The 15,904-nt window shown below is 40.7% G+C and overlaps 1 protein-coding gene and 1 pseudogene across 8 annotated transcripts in view; one reads left to right on the top strand and one right to left on the bottom strand.

Annotated features, from left to right (window-relative positions):
* Window positions 1-15,904, top strand: part of ANK2 (ankyrin 2) — a 539,079-nt gene that overhangs the window by 133,860 nt on the left and 389,315 nt on the right. The gene's annotated exons all lie outside the window — the stretch shown is intronic.
* On the bottom strand, window positions 4,797-15,264 carry LOC308419575 (large ribosomal subunit protein eL43-like; annotated as a pseudogene). Its single transcript has 3 exons — window positions 14,995-15,264; window positions 6,334-6,437; window positions 4,797-4,933 (listed from the first exon to the last, which is right to left on the bottom strand). The product of its transcript is annotated as a large ribosomal subunit protein eL43-like (transcript).

Below are 15,904 nucleotides of genomic sequence, written 5' to 3'. Positions count from 1 at the left end.
AGCCATGCTAGGCTCCTGTCTGTAAGCACACCATAGCACCATTAGTAGGGTCTGTAATTAGTGTTTGCTGTGGGTGGGACCAGTCCACAGCTGGTGTTGCTACCCCTGAGCTGGTGGTCCTGGGTGCTGGTGCTGTAAGAAAGCAGGTTGAGCAAGCCAGAGTGAGACGGCTGGAAAGCATTGTCTCCACATCAGCTCCTGCCTCCAGGTGTCTGCCCAGTTTGAGTTCCCGTCCCGCTTTGGGTCACTGTGTTTAACTACAGCAACAGTAACCCTAACCAAGAGAGGATTTAAATGGACAAGATAATCTCTCGCAAGCAAATATTTTAAAAGGCTGGCTTTTTAATATCCCAAGATACCATATCTTTTATTTTACACATTATTGACATGGTTAGGTGCTTATCAGAGATGAAATTGCTACTAAAATTCCCTTCTGTGTGAAAACAAGGAGCTGAAGCGATGACCTCTGGGATTTTTTCCCCCTATAAATGTGCACACACCCATGGGCTTTTGTTTCCTTGGACAAGGAGAGGCAGGTGGAAACCTGTCTTCCTACAGTGTGCATTTTCCTTGGTCAGTGGTTGAGCACCTGCCTGGGACCTCTGAGAACAATGCACCACAGCTCCCAGAACACCCCTTTTAGCTTAAAGCAGCAAAACTTCTCCCTAGCAAACATCTCAACTCAGATCTCTGCAATAGGTTAGAATTCCCATCATCTCTCAGAGCAATCTATCAGCTAATTTCTTCTGTATTTTCTTTTGGAAACCAGGAAGTCTATTTAGGGTTGATAGAGAAAGTATGTATTTCCTCTCAAGTATCATGAATGAACAAAAATTCAATATCTATTCCTACTATTAATTTGTTAAACATACAAATTTAAAAGCTGAAAGGTACTTTTATTTGTTTCATGGAGGAATAGGCCAACTAATTTTTTTTTATTCTGTTCTTTTTCAAAGAAGTTTAATGTTTATGGAAAGGTTGAGCAGGCAGGAAGAGTGTTTTCCAGTGTTGGTTAGTTTTTTGTCACTTGACATAAACTATAGTCACTTGGAAAGAGGGAACCAGCAACTGAGGAATTACTTCCATCGGGATGGCTTGTGGGCATATTGGAGGGTCCTTGTCTTGATCGATCATTGATGTAGGAGGGTCCAGGCCACTGTGAGCGATGTCACCCTTATGCAGGAGGTTCTGGATTGTATTAGAAAGATGGCTGAGAAGAAGAGGAGGAAGCAAGCTGGAAAGCAAGCCAGGAAACTGCATTCCTCTCTCGTCTCTGCTTCAGTTCTTTTCCCAACTTCCCTGATGATGGACCGTGATCTGGAAGCAAAAGCCAAATAAACCCCTTTCCTCCCCCAAAAGTTGCTTTTGGTCAGTGTCAGATCACAACAACAGAGAAACAAACTTGAACACCTACTATTACCGCTTCTCTCAGTTGCTTCAATCAACAACGTCTCATGTTAATCTGGTACATGTATCGTTACTGGTATACATTATCATTAATTACATTTATTAGTTTTATTGTGATGATTAGGGTTGATTGAGATTATTGAGTGTTTTTAAAATAATTTTTAAAAAGTATGTTTCTGTGTATGTGTGTGTATGTGATTTGTGTGTGCACATGACAAGACACTGTTCTCTCTCTGTTCACTTTTATGTGGGTTCTGAGGACCAGACTCAGACTGCCAAGCTTACATAGAAACACCTTTCCCTGGTGGCTCACACAAAGGTCCCTCTCTTAGAGCCAGCTCCTTTGGTGCTATTTTCCCAGCATCTTCTGTTGTACACAGTGTACACTTTCCCTAGCTTCAGTGACTTGAACAGTTTGAGGAGGGCAGAGGCACTGAGGTCATTACAGGATTCCCGCTGCTGGAACTTGTGGAGTGCATTTTTTTTCCCTCATATAATTATACTGCATTATGCTTTGGGGAAAACGATCCCAGAATAAAGAGCCACGTCCATCACATCTCATTAGAGATAACTTCACCGATTTGACTCATCCCCATGCACGGGAGCTGATACACCATCGGCGAGGGTTTTCCAGTGAACCCAACCATTCTGAAGCTGTTATCGACTATCCTTTCAAACGAAGATGCTAGATTCCAGACGGAGAGGCTAATTTGGAAATTTATACATAAATAGTCTTGAAAATAATGAAGATGAAGGAAGTGAAACCTCCCTTTCTGGATGAAGAACACAGACCTTCATTATCTAAGCTCCTGACTTTCCTCCCACCACTCTCCAAGGAGGCCAGTTTCCCTGGTCACAGTCAGCACAGCAGAAGGCTGAGGGGGAGGTGACATTTTCCTATGGGATGTGTCAGCTCCATGAAGGAATGGCTGCCCTGTGGACACTGACCTAGGCCTGTCAGTTCAAATATGTCATTCTGGGCTGAGATATCTGATGTAGCATGATGGATGGGCATTTTCAGCCTCTGTGAATGCCTTGCTTAGGAAGGAGAAAATTTCCTAACTCCTGTTGGCCTCTTTCTAGGTCGGCTCAACCTAGGCTGATGGGACTGAAGCCTGGCCAGTGGGCACAGTGTCACTCTTTTTTATTTAAAACAAAATGATGGCCTTAGGATGTAGTGTAGTGATGGGATGCAGTGGTGGGGTGCAGTGGTGGGGTGCAGTGTTGAGGCACAGTGGTAGGGTGCATTGGTGGGGTGCAGTGGTGAGGTGCAGTGGTGGGTGCAGTGGTGGGGTGCAGCAATGGGGCGCAGTGGTGGGGTGCATTGGTGGGGTGCAGTGATGGGATGCAGCAGTAGGGTGCAATGGGGTGCAGTGGTGGGGTGCAGTGGTGGGGTGCAGTGGTGGGGTGCAGCGGTGGGGTGCAATGGGGTGCAGCGGTGGGGTGCAGCAGTGGGGTGCAGCGATGGGATGCAGCGGTGGGGTGCAGTGGTGGGTGCAGTGATGGAATGCAGTGGTGGGTGCAGTGGTGAGTGCAGTGATGGGATGCAGTGGTGGGGTGCAGTGGTGGGTGCAGCGGTGGGTGTAGCGGTGGGTGTAGCGGTGGGTGCAGTGGTGGGTGCAATGGGGTGCAGTGGTGGGGTGCAATGGGGTGCAGTGGTGGGTGCAGTGGTGGGTGCAGTGGTGGGTGCAGTGATGGAATGCAGTGGTGGGGTGCAGTGGTGGGTGCAGTGATGGAATGCAGTGGTGGGTGCAGTGGTGGGTGCAGTGATGGAATGCAGTGGTGGGTGCAGTGGTGGGTGCAGTGATGGAATGCAGTGGTGGGTGCAGTGGTGGGGTGCAGCGGTGGGGTGCAGCAGTGGGGTGCAGCGATGGGATGCAGCGGTGGGTGCAGTGGTGGGTGCAGTGGTGGGTGCAGTGGTGGGGTGCAGTGGTGGGTGCAGTGGTGGGTGCAGTGATGGAGTGCAGTGGTGGGTGCAGTGGTGGGTGCAGTGGTGGGTGCAGTGATGGAGTGCAGTGGTGGGTGCAGTGGTGGGTGCAGTGGTGGGTGCAGTGGTGGGTGCAGTGGTGGGTGCAGTGGTGGGGTGCAGTGGTGGGGTGCAGTGATGGGTGCAGTGGTGGGGTGAAAAAATATCGAAGAGTACATTTTAGAGAGGGTTTATTTGGATATTAGAATTATCTTTATGCTAGTGGAGCTGGAAAAGTCTCTTCCTAAATGGACTGTAGATGTGTCCTCCATGAGAGTGAGTCTCTGCATTTGAATCCAAAGAGTTTCCTTTAAATCAAACCCTTTACATAAGATAGTGTGTGTGTGTTTATATATTTCATCACTGACATTCAAAGCAATCTGAAAATTATGTATATATTTCCTCACACATCTCCCTTAATTTTGATTCTAATATTTATGTTTTTACTTACATGAACACATATGTACAATTTCCACTTCTTTCATGTATGCCCTATAAAGACTTTTTTTTTTGCCATTAGGTAGGGTAAAAACTATACAATTTTCTTTCTAGACTCTGGGGACAGAATGAGCCCTTTTGAGTAATTTTATTGGAAGTAATTTATAAGGCCTATGTGAATTAGACTGAGTTTTAAACATTCCTGCATTTATTGTATTATTAATGCTGCTGCTACTATGCCTGCATGCCTAGGTTATAGATACAGGGTGCCAAAGATCCTGGAGTTTATTGATTGACCGGACTGGTGGTCTTGTGATCCCTCAACATCCTCCTGTCTCTGATTCTCCCATCACTGAGGGCCTAGATGTATGCCACAATGACCTGTGCACACGTGTGTGTAGAAGCCTCTGACCTGTGCACATGTGTGTGTAGAAGCCTCTTGAAGCTGGTAGCAGAAGTCTTGGCTGCGATCCACCTTATTCATAGAGGCAGCATCTTTCTCTTGAGCCCAGAGCTTCCTGACGTGACAGGTCTCCTTAACCAGCTTACTCCGGCTATCCCTTTTCTCCATCTTATGAGTGCTGAAATTATAGGTAGGCCTCGAGACCCACTGAACATTTTTGAGTTCTGTGGATCCAAATTATAGTCTTTGTGCTTACATGGCAAGTGCTTTAACCCCTGAGCTCTCTCCCCAGTTCTCCAAACTTCAATACAATTATCACAAAACGGATCTGAGCTTCCTGATAGTTTTATATCTGCCTTTCCTTTCAATAGCGGATTTATTCAACTCATTGCCTTTGTTATGAGGAGGCATTGCTTAACCTTCATATCTGGAGAATGTGCTTTCTGTCAGAGTACTGTGATGGTCTATGTAACGTACGCATTTCCACTTTTGTTTTCCTGTGGTTCCCCTCCACTTCCATCCCGTGACGTCTGGAATGTGGTGTTTCCATGCTCACTTTGACTCAGTCCTTCATTCTTTTATTCAGTAAGTATGCACAAATGCCAAGTTCACGGCAGCTGCTCTGATAGACACGGCGATCCATGTTAAGCCAGCTTCCGCTGCTTTGTGGAGCTCACAGTTCAGTGAGTACTGCTGCTGACCCCAGCTCTGCCCCTGACCTGGGAAAAAGAAGTCGGCTCTAAGCTCAGGCTAAACTGACCATGGTTGAACTTAGGGGCTATGTTTCTCTTCTAAAAGTCATCTAAATATTCATTCATTTGGTCAGATATGAGGTTAGTGTTGACCTCAGGGTCTTGCACCTTCTAAGCAAGGACTTACCCACTGAGTTATATCCTTAGCTTTTAGATGTGGTTTTAAGAGTTGTGGCTGGACAACTATAAGGTGTGAATGGAAGCACATAAAAAGGATGGCCAGCAACTGTGCCTATTGTTACTATTTGGGTTTCTGCTAAAAATAATGAGGCTCAGAAAAGCTAGATTAAAATAGTGAGTCTTCATTTTCTGTGGGAGGTGGGCTTCTCTCTCTCTCTCTCTCTCTCTCTCTCTCTCTCTCTCTCTCTCTCTCTCTCTCTCTGTTGTTGTTGTTTGCTTTGTTTTGCTAAGGGTGTGAGAGGAGATGCTGAGAAAACCGATGCCAGTGGCGAAGGGGGTTGTCAGTTAATATTCCACCAGTGGCAAGCAGTTTTCAGTGTCTCATCTTTGCCAAGTCCACAGCAAAGCCTCTGGTGAGAAAGAGTGAAAACGAAGAGGCATGAAATAGTTTACTATGGAATCATAATTCCCAGAGAGAGGCTGGGAGAAACGAGTTGAATAGTGTTTCTGAAGAAGGTGAAGGAAGCTTTCTAAGTGGAGCTAAATGTAAGCCATCATTAACCCAGAGGGAGCTACAGCCTCACAGCGGAGAGGGGGGCGAGTCAACCCCTGAGTCTCTCTTCTCTCTCAGAGGAGAGTGAACCTGCATGAGAGGCCAGGACTGAGTTTTTCAGTTGCAGAAGGAATAACGCATGTTCTGTCAGTGGTGAGGAGTCCTCAAAGGCAGCAGAGTGGCTCAATGGAGCCAAAGGCAAGAGCTTCAAGCAGTGTGTCTTTGTCAGTCTCTGGAAACTGGGGCTAAAATTAAAATCAACAGTTCTAAATGTCGGATGGAATGCTTTGCTCTGCACCCAGCATACAGGGTTGACTTTCCTCTTGTGTTCTTGGCTATTGTGTGAGATGTTGGATCCGGCCCTGTTAGCACTTCACTGATACAAGAGCCCAAAGAACTACTTAGTCCACAGTTAATGTTCTGTGATGTGATGTCATTGCCAGTCTGCCTGGGACTTTAATTGAGCAAGTGTTTCTGTGAATTTGTTTGATTCCTTTGGTCCCTGGAGACCATATTCTATTTTGCAGTCATTACCTCCCTCCTTCCATGGAAACTTCTTGTGAATGCCTAAGTATTATATTTCCTACATTGGGACTAGAACACACAGACGGGTATTGACCACACATGAAGTGAACTATGGAAAGGTTTTGTAGAAAAACATTAGAATAGCCATCTGAGAGTCATGGTCACATACACGATTCCAGGAAATTTATAACCGTGATCGTGATAGAAGTCTCTGAATACTTGTTTGTAATTCTGATGGCTCCTAGCGAGGCTTTGTGAATCTGGACACTATATCTGTTGAAATTGTGATCTTAATTTAGATAAAGCAGACCAAAAAAGAGAAATGGTGGGCATGCTTGTGGGTGCTCAGAGAGAAGCCATGGAAACTGGAGAGTGACCAGGCCTTGACTCCAAAAAGCACTTGATGGTCTACATGGAAGTGAGAAGAACAAAGAATTGGGAAAATGCTTTGTGGAATGTTCCAGAATTTTGTTTGATGGCTCATTAAAACACAGAGCACTGGATCCCATTCGAGAATTTCTAATTCAAGAGATGGAGTTGGGCCAACTCGTATGCCTAAGTTCCTAGGTGATACTGTTGCTAATCTTGCAGGTTCAGTGACTTCTGGAATAAGAATTATTCTCACGATTCATTATGCAGAACAATCATCTTGGAGAGCCCAGAAAATCTCCAACAAGAACATATGATGGGGCTTAAGAAACAGTGATCTAAAATTTTAAAAATTTTATTTTTGAGATTATAATATAATCACATAGTTTTTTCCTTCTTTTTCCTTTCTCTAACCCCTCCCATTTTGGTTTCTTCAAAATTTATGACCCCTTTCTATTAATTATTATTACAGGCACATATGCATATACATATGTATTCCTAGATATCTCCTGCTTAGTCTGTATAATGTTACTTGTGTATATGTTTTCAGGGATGACCATTTGGTATTAGATAATTAGTTGGCGTTTTCATTCCCGGAGAAAACTGTTTTTTCTACACTCAGCTTTCCTTAGTTGTCTGTGGCTCTTTATGTAGGTTCTTTATTTTGAGAGCCTCTTGGCCTTTCTCTTGTCTACTGTGGCTTGTTTACTAGAAAGTTCTATTGTGAGTCTGGTACTTCCAGTTCCAGGATACTGATCTAAAGACTTTAAGACACAGGAACATCTTCATCTTGTTAGATTTTTGACTTCTTCACTTTTTTTTTTACAGTTATCATGGTAGAGTTCTTCTTTAAGTGTAAGAGAAAATCAAGTGGAAATATTATAATAGTTTAATGGTTTAATTATAATTATACCATAGATTAAATTACATCTTATATTGTATTGTCATATAATATAATGAATAGTTAGCAGGTAATCTGAGATTACCTGCTATCAAGTAAACCAAATCTTTTTAAAGGAGACAGTAAAATAAAATGGGAAAAAGAACAGACTTTTGAGATTGATAGATTCTGACTTTCCGACTTATACTGTTTGGGCAAGTTGTAATGGTTTTCTCTTGTGGGGAAAATAGTAATTCTCAAGGCATACTGGAAAGATTATATATAATATGTATCAGATGTATACTATAGTTTCTGATGTACTGTAAATAAATGGCAGCCATTAAAAAAAGGAAGAGGAGGAGTGTGGAGCAAATAGGTTCAAAACACATTTTATGCATGTATGAAGTTCTTGAAGAATTAATAAAACCATTGCCACACTCTGGGAGGGTGCTATACATTTATTTTTTTTCCTAAATGTATAGCACCCTCCCAAAGTGTGGTACACCTGGACTTAAATCATTAATAATCCAAGCGCTAAGATAATGGCCTTGTGGCAATTTTTGGTATTCACAGATCATTATGCTTAATCTATACTCAACAAGAAAAAAAAAAAAAAAAACATGTCAGCATAGGAACCTTTACATAGGTTGCTACAGCAAGTTCAGCAAAAGCTTCTGAATGGATTTAGCATAAGTCTAAAACTAAACATCATTCCTTAGGATTCATTAATGTAAGATTTATGAGTTCTATTGAAGATAATACATTAAGGAAAATGAAAAACAAACTGTGGGATATGGTGCAATGGGAAGGATTTCTTTTCTGGGATTGAGTAGGCACAGTGAATGCATATTTTCTGGGATGCTAATGGGATGTTTGAAAAACAAAAAGATGTGTTTGTATATTGGCTTGGCCTATGTCTTCCAGAATGATAAAAGGCAGTTCTAAATAAATATATATTATTTTAAATATAGTAATTATATGGATGTAATAGAACAATTCTGGGATTTCTTGTTATGCTCAGAAACTCAAAGGAATGTTTTTCCACACTCCTTCACTCCCTTACCCCCTTACTGAAGAAGAATAGATAGATATACTCAGGATTGCTGAAGAAACTTTAATGAACACACAAGTCAGTCGAATAATAGAAACCTATAAGGTATGTCGTACATTACCATAGGACAACTATTATCTCTCCTAGGCAAGACATGGAGGACCACAGTAAAGGAAAGTGGGCTACTGGAGAATGGATGGGGGAACCATCTGATAGAAGCTATAGTGAGAGCTGTTGCTATTGTCAGAGTCATGTTAGAGCAGAAGGGAACAGACAAATGAATATCTTCATCTCTCTTCTCTTCCATCTAGGAATATGCTGTCTAGTCATTCCACTGGGCAAACCCAGTGGAATCCAGTGGACAGGAAACTCATGTGATGATGTCTCTACAGTCAGCATCATAGTACAAAAAATCAGGTCAGAGGAGAAGTCATGTGGAAGCAAACAGTATATGTTAAGATTTCTTTTGTCAACAGAAGTGTTTTGAGATAAACCAAGGGCATAGGAAAATAAAAATAGGATTAGCTGTCTGAATGTATAGAAAGAACTTTTGTCTGGGTGTAGGATGAATGAAATCATGTTGGAAAGATGATCAAATGCAAGGTTTCCAGAAGCAGTTTTAAGATAATAGATGTGGTGGTTTGAATACACTTGGCCCAGAGAGTAGCACTATTAGGAGGTGTAGTCTTGTTGGAGTAGGTGTGGTTTTGAAGGAAGTGTGTCATTGTGGGTGTGGGCTTTTGCCTGGAAGCCAGTCTGCTCCTGGCTTCCTTTGGATAAAAATGTAGAACTTCTCAGCTCTTCCTGTGCCTCGTCTGCTTGGAAGTTGCCATGCTCCACGTTGGTGATAATGGACTGAACCTCTGAACCAGTAAGCCAGCCCCACTTCAGTGTTGTCCTCTATAAGAGTTGCCTTGGTCATGGTGTCTGTTCACAGCAGTAAAACCCTAAGCAAGACAGATGTTCACTAGACCTAAAAATAAATGGAAAAAGAATCTTTTTTAGCCACATTGCATGCCAAGGAAATCTTAATGTGAAAGTCTGAATCTTACTGGGGAAAAAAGATGGAGGCAGGAGACAAGAAGTAACCATGAGAGAACACTGGCTTAGAACTGAAAAAGAACTGGCTGTCAGGGGCTGGAGAGATGGCTCAGTGGTTAAGAGCGCTGACTGCTCTTCCAGAGGTCCTGAGTTTAATTCCCAGCAACCACATGGTGACTCGTAACCATCTGCAATGGGATCTGATGCCCTCTTCTGGTGTGTCAGAGTATAGTGGCAGTATATGAACATACATAAACTGAATAAAGAATTCTTTAAAAAGAAAAAAAAAAAAAAAAAAAAACAAAGTGGCTGTCATCTGGACCCTGCATTCTCAGTGTGGAAGACTAGGTAGAAGCTGAGTCGCCCCGCCCCCCATTAGATGTGTGCTGTTTCACACGGTCATTGTGAGATTAAAGTAGTGAATGTATGTGAAAGGTTTTGGGGTAGGTCTAGACACAGCCTGTTGTCAATCAAGCTAACAATCTAATGATACATAACTGATGCCAAATTCATGTTAGGCATTTCCTGCTTACTACCTGTAATTCTGTAAGTAGTCTCATCTCATGGAGACACTGGAGGCTCTGAGCTCAGCAATTTGTACAAGGCTCATAGTTAGCAAGTGGCCATGCCAGGATCTGAAGCCAAGCCAATTATATCCAATGCCAGGCTCTTCCTGGTAAACCTCAGCCCACAGTCTTTGTCCCTTTTCTCTCATAAGGCGAATACTTTTGAAATAGCTTTCTCTGAAGTCAAATGATGCTGTGTGGTAAAGGTTTTTTTAATTCTGTCCAGGAAAAAGTACTGAAGTTGATAAATACAGGCTCCTATAAAACATTTGAATATAATGTGCCAAGCAGCACAATTTCCAAATGGATGCACACACTGAAATCCAAGCTTGCTTTTGTATTGTCCTCAGTGAGTCATTTGAGCTCCTCACTGCCATCAGCATCACAATGATCAGAAGAATGGTCCTTCTTCGCATCCTAGTCTGTCTGCCTAATTATGCTAACCCATAGGGAGAAAGGATTTCTGCATTTTAAAAAGTTGTTTTTAAATCAATTAATCAATAGAATAACAAAAAAATATGGAAGAATCTATGAACTTTCCACGAAGAGTCTATAAACCCAAAGTAAAGAGGCAGAGCCTAATGTATTGGTTTATGTAATAAGATAATGAGAAAGAGTATATTGACAATTGAAAATGAATTAAATACTTGATAAGGTGTGTAGCAGAGCCTTGGCATGGATTATAGATGGTGTTTTGGAAAGCATAAAAGAAAGAATCAAGTAAAAAATGGGGTGGGTGCACATACCTGCAGACGAAACTTTAAAAATTAAAAAGAGAATAATGGCATATATTTGGCCAAATAATGGAACACAGTTAAATCAGCATATAAATCAGTGGTTCTCAACCTGTGGGTTTCAAACAACCCCTGGGAGTTTCAAATAACCCATTCACAGGGGTCACCTAAGATATTTGCAAAACACAGATATTTACATTATAATTTCCAATAGTAGCAAAATTAAAGTTATGTCATAGCAATGGAGTAATTGTATGGTTAGAGAGGGGGAGCGTCACAGCAACAAGAGGAACTACATTAATTTGTGTTAGGAAGGTTAAGAACCACAGATCTACATGATCATTAGGAAGATAGTGGCTAAATAATTTTTTCAGTAGCAGCTTTATATGCAGATTTATGTACATTAAAATGAGATGCATGGGGTGGAAGAAATGCTCAGTTAGTAAGGGTGGCTGCTCTGTGTGAGGACCTGGCGTTTGGACCCTCAGCACTCAGTATAGCTAGACATGGATGGCGCTGCTCAGAAGCTGAGAACTGGGTGCCGGGCCATGATTTCTCTTGCTCTAGTGCATGGCCTCCAAGTCATACACACATGTGCAGCACTAGCTGGATGATAAAGAATAAAATGAAAAAAAGAAAGGCATGAAACTAAGAGGTTGGATGATTTAAGGGAGTTTTAGAGGGGGAAATGGGATGGGTAATATATATGTCATATTTCATGTGCATATGTGTGGAATTCTCAAAGAATGAAAAGCTAGACAGATAAGTCAGCGTACCCAAAGCTCACTGGCAGCAAGCCTAGCCACAATGCAGACTTATCTCAAGGTACTAAGACAAGGGAAGAGTAGGGGAAGGTACGTAGTGTTCTGCTCTGGCTACCATGTGAGCCTGTAAAGGCATGTGCACACACATTTATGTGCATGCACCTCCCATATGTACCATATGCCACACAAAACACACATGCAAATAATAAAGGGGCGTGGAGGTATGTGGAATGTGGAATGGTGTATCGACATTCTGCCGTGTATAAGCGTGTGTGCTGTGTTCATAAATGAACACAGAAAGAACAGGAAGGAGAGAAAGCAGTGATGGATTTATACAGTGGAATAGGAAATGTTGAATGATCTAAGATTCACTTCTTCGCGTGTTTCAACAATAGATTTTCATTTTTTTTTATTTTGTACTGCACTGTAAAATGGGTCAGGAGAATGGCAGTATCAGAATAGCCTACTTAACAGTTTTTATATAAGCTATATTAATATATATTTGGATGCACAGAAGTGATCAAAATGTTAATCAAAGTACACAGCTCCATGTTGCTTGCTACATCGAACATGAACCAATCAACCATTTGTATGAGTGAGCAGAAATATTTCTACTGTTTGCAATTCCCTCAAGCATCTTCCTAAGGATTTGCATGATTATGGAAATCCTCATATGATCTGAAATCAATGCATCTTGCATATTATATGCTATTTTATATTGTTCTTTGTCTTCTTTTTGAGCACTTGAAATGTATTTTTTATTTTATTCATTTTCAGTAAGAAGAGTTGTATCAATGTGCACTACAAACTTTTAGTTCAAATCTAACTGCTGTTAATAACATGATTACTAACACTTAATGTTTTCTGTTTCTCTCTTCCCCTCTCTTTTTTCCCCTTTAGGTAAGTAACTGATCAGGGACATGAAGAACTGGTATTTCAAATGACAACCATGTTGCAAAAGGTACTTTTGGTATTTTATTGCTATTTTGAAATCTTATCAAAAGACACAGGGGCTAGAATGTAGCTGATTACTACTTTGCTTAAAAATCTTTCAACTCAGAAATACAGGCATCTAGCACTAATTATTTTAAATTATGAAGACAGTTATAAAGATCCTCTTTTTTTCTGTGTCTAAGCAGTTGTTACCAGTATAATATTAATATTCTGTGGGAATGGAAAGAGAAATTGTCTTTTCCTCAGATTCATTTCTGGAAAATGAAGAGTCAGGGAAGCTGTTTGACTATGATGGGTAGAAGTGGTACTCTGGGGTTCATTTTGCACTCGGCTGCCATTTTTGTTCTTATGGTTTACGTACTGGGGCCTCACTGTCTTCAGAAGTACTTATAATATTCCCTGCCTTAAGCTTGCTGACAAGAGTGTTTGATCCTGGATAATTCCATTAGGCTGCATCCATGTGAAGAATTTTCCAGAAAAAGAAATACATTTGTAGAAATTGGGTTTTTTTTTCCCCGTTGTTGTTTGATAAAGGCTAATAGGAGGGAAACAGGTAAATTATACAGAATTATATAGAGGAATAACAGAAGGTGAGATCCTTAGTCTGGTGCATCACACTTGATGTTTGGAATTCTATTCTTCTTAAAAATAATTCTTTTTCTGTAAAATTAATCTTCAAAATACTATGGGAACCATCCCAATCTCTTTACAGGGAAAATATATACACTATAAACTATTAGGCTGGCTCTGTGACATCACAGCATTTATAACATGCAAAATACTAGCCATGCTTTGGATGTCATGAATCATGTGCTGTTTCTTCACACAAGATGAGTAACTAAATACAAATGACTTGGAGATGTAGGTGATACAGAAGAGGAGGAATGATCCGTTTCTTATAAAAATATTATTTTAAAGAACTCCCAGTTCTGCTGAAAAAAAATTTTTTTTAATTTGGGAAGGTGTCACGGACATGACTTTATTTGAGGACATGTTTAAAAATTGCTTAGGAAATAACTTCACTCCAAAATGTTTGTGCATTGAGTGATGAATATTTAGCTAGAATAAATTTCTATACTTTGTAGGCATTGCTTTATTATAAACATTGTTCTTAAAAAGTTTATTATTGTTGCTTAGTAAGAGAACATTGTTCCACTTGGGCTATTTTAGGGGCAGGTAGATATCTGTCTTGTTTTATGATTAATTTTATTTGCATAAGCATGTAGTAATACCGTTTGATCTACTTGAAGTACTACTGAGGCTTTCCAATGTGAATGGCAGGTTGGAACTGGAGTTTATGGTGGACCTGGGAATGACTGTCTCATAACTGCACGATAATTTTTTTCCAGAGTAAATCCTTGAGTGGGGAAACAGCTTTAGACGGCTGGCATGCTGACAGGGGAGTTTAATCCTTAGATCCTAGGATCCCCTTTCCAGAGGAGAAGTCTCTCAGTTCTGATTTGAGTCCTTCCCTCTGTTTAGGAGTATGCCCTTGATTTTAGAATCTCAGTTTAGTGGTGTGTGGAGTCTTTTTTTTTTCTTACAACGTTATTTAAAGAAGATATATATATATATATATACAAATCTTTAAAAGCATTTTGACAATTCTTTTAGAGGTTTGATAGCATGCATTGAAATCCCACTAGTTACCATAAACATAAAGTACATTAACTACTCACACAGCACACAGAAGTAGGGAGCAAAAGGAAATGGGAGTCCTTTCAAAGGCATATGTGAAACCATATGTCCGGGTATAACATTTATAGTCTTTGACTGTCTTCTTTTCAAGATCTCTTCATCATGCAAGAACTGGAAGAAAATATCAAAGACTAATTTTTTCTTGTATTAGGGAGTTGTATTCTTGTATTCCTCATTGGCATGGTCACTGATATACATATTTTTGTTTGCATAATGTAACAAATTCATGTAAAAGTAGAGATATCTGTTTGTATTTTTGCCTACAAGTTATACATAAGCCTTGAACCAGTTCTTGAAGCAATGGGACATTGACCTTTCATTCTCCCCATTAATAATCTATTTGAACTTTAGGTACCTACATTTTACAAATTGTGCATTTTATATCATTATTTTCTCCTGAAGTACATACATCATTGCTAATAATGATAGAAGTCGATTTGTTCGTCTTGATTGATTTAATTGTCTGTAAGCAACACATCAAATTAGAGCACTCTAGTTTCTCCACTAAGTACAATTAGATGTGGTATCTCTAGGCCACTGAAATTGTGTTTAAATGGAGTTTTTGTGACTAGAGAAAATAATACTTTTGTATTTTTTTCCTGCTCTTTGGGGTTAAAGACATTCACATTCTTCATTAAAGCTCATTCTTTGTTGTGAAAAAGAAAGATAAATTTTTAAAAATTGGTAAGGTAAAGGTTACTACTATATACATATTTTTAAAAATTAACCCATTTATTGCAGGCCAGGCAAGTCTTAGACTGTAGGGCTTGTACTGGTCTTTCAGTTCCTTCAGGCTTCTGATGGTGACTTCACTGTGACTGCAGAGGTGGTATTGTAGGTCCGGGCATCGCCGGCCACTGTTTTCATGCAGGAACCACAGTGCCAGATGCCAACGGCTCATCTCTTCATCTTGGTATTGCCACAGGAGCACATGTACTTGGCGTGCTGGCTGATTTCAATTTTCTTCATTATTTCTGGAGGGAGGTACCATAGTGGGTCCCATACTTCCCGAAAATCCCGGCCTTCTTGGTGCATTTAGCCATGTTGTAGGAACCAAAGCCCAAATCTGAAGAGCTACTATATCTTTTTTAACAAATGGGAAAAAGAAAGGTTTTTTTGAGAAAGGTTTATTTTTTGAGAAATTTTATTCTGTGATGAGTTTCTCTACATTGGATCTGGGACCCCAACTCTTTGTTATTAATCTATGCATTATAGAGATTTTAGGGAGAACAGGGACTGGGACAGGAGCTCAGGTGGCAGAGCACCTGTCGTGCATGCGTGAAGACATCATCATCACCACGACCAGCAGGACAACTACCAAAAAAAAAAAAAAAAAGATATCAAAACCTGACAAAGTAAACTAGGTTTGGATGAGTCAATCAACTACTGTCCCCAAAGCAAAGGTCGTTTCTGTGGCCCACAATTCATTTATTTAAGTCCTGTCTGTTACGTAGCCTGAAAGAACTAGGGATGAGTTACTAGGTTAGTCTTCTGGTCAAGCAAGGAGCAATGGCAAGATTTGTGTTACTTGTCAACCACATTCTTCACTGATACTGCAAACAAACAGTCAAATATGCATGTACTTAGAAATAATCCTCCCTTCCCCCAGACATACGTGAATTACAGTGTTCTCCTAGACCTGAGACCACACACTCAGGGCAAAGCAGGGGAAGAAAGTGTGAC

Source organism: Micromys minutus, assembly GCF_963924665.1.
Source record: "Micromys minutus genome assembly, chromosome: 4".
NCBI lineage: Eukaryota > Metazoa > Chordata > Mammalia > Rodentia > Muridae > Micromys > Micromys minutus.
The sequence above is the reverse complement of the archived record's forward strand: the minus strand, read 5'-3'. Positions and strand labels throughout refer to the sequence as shown.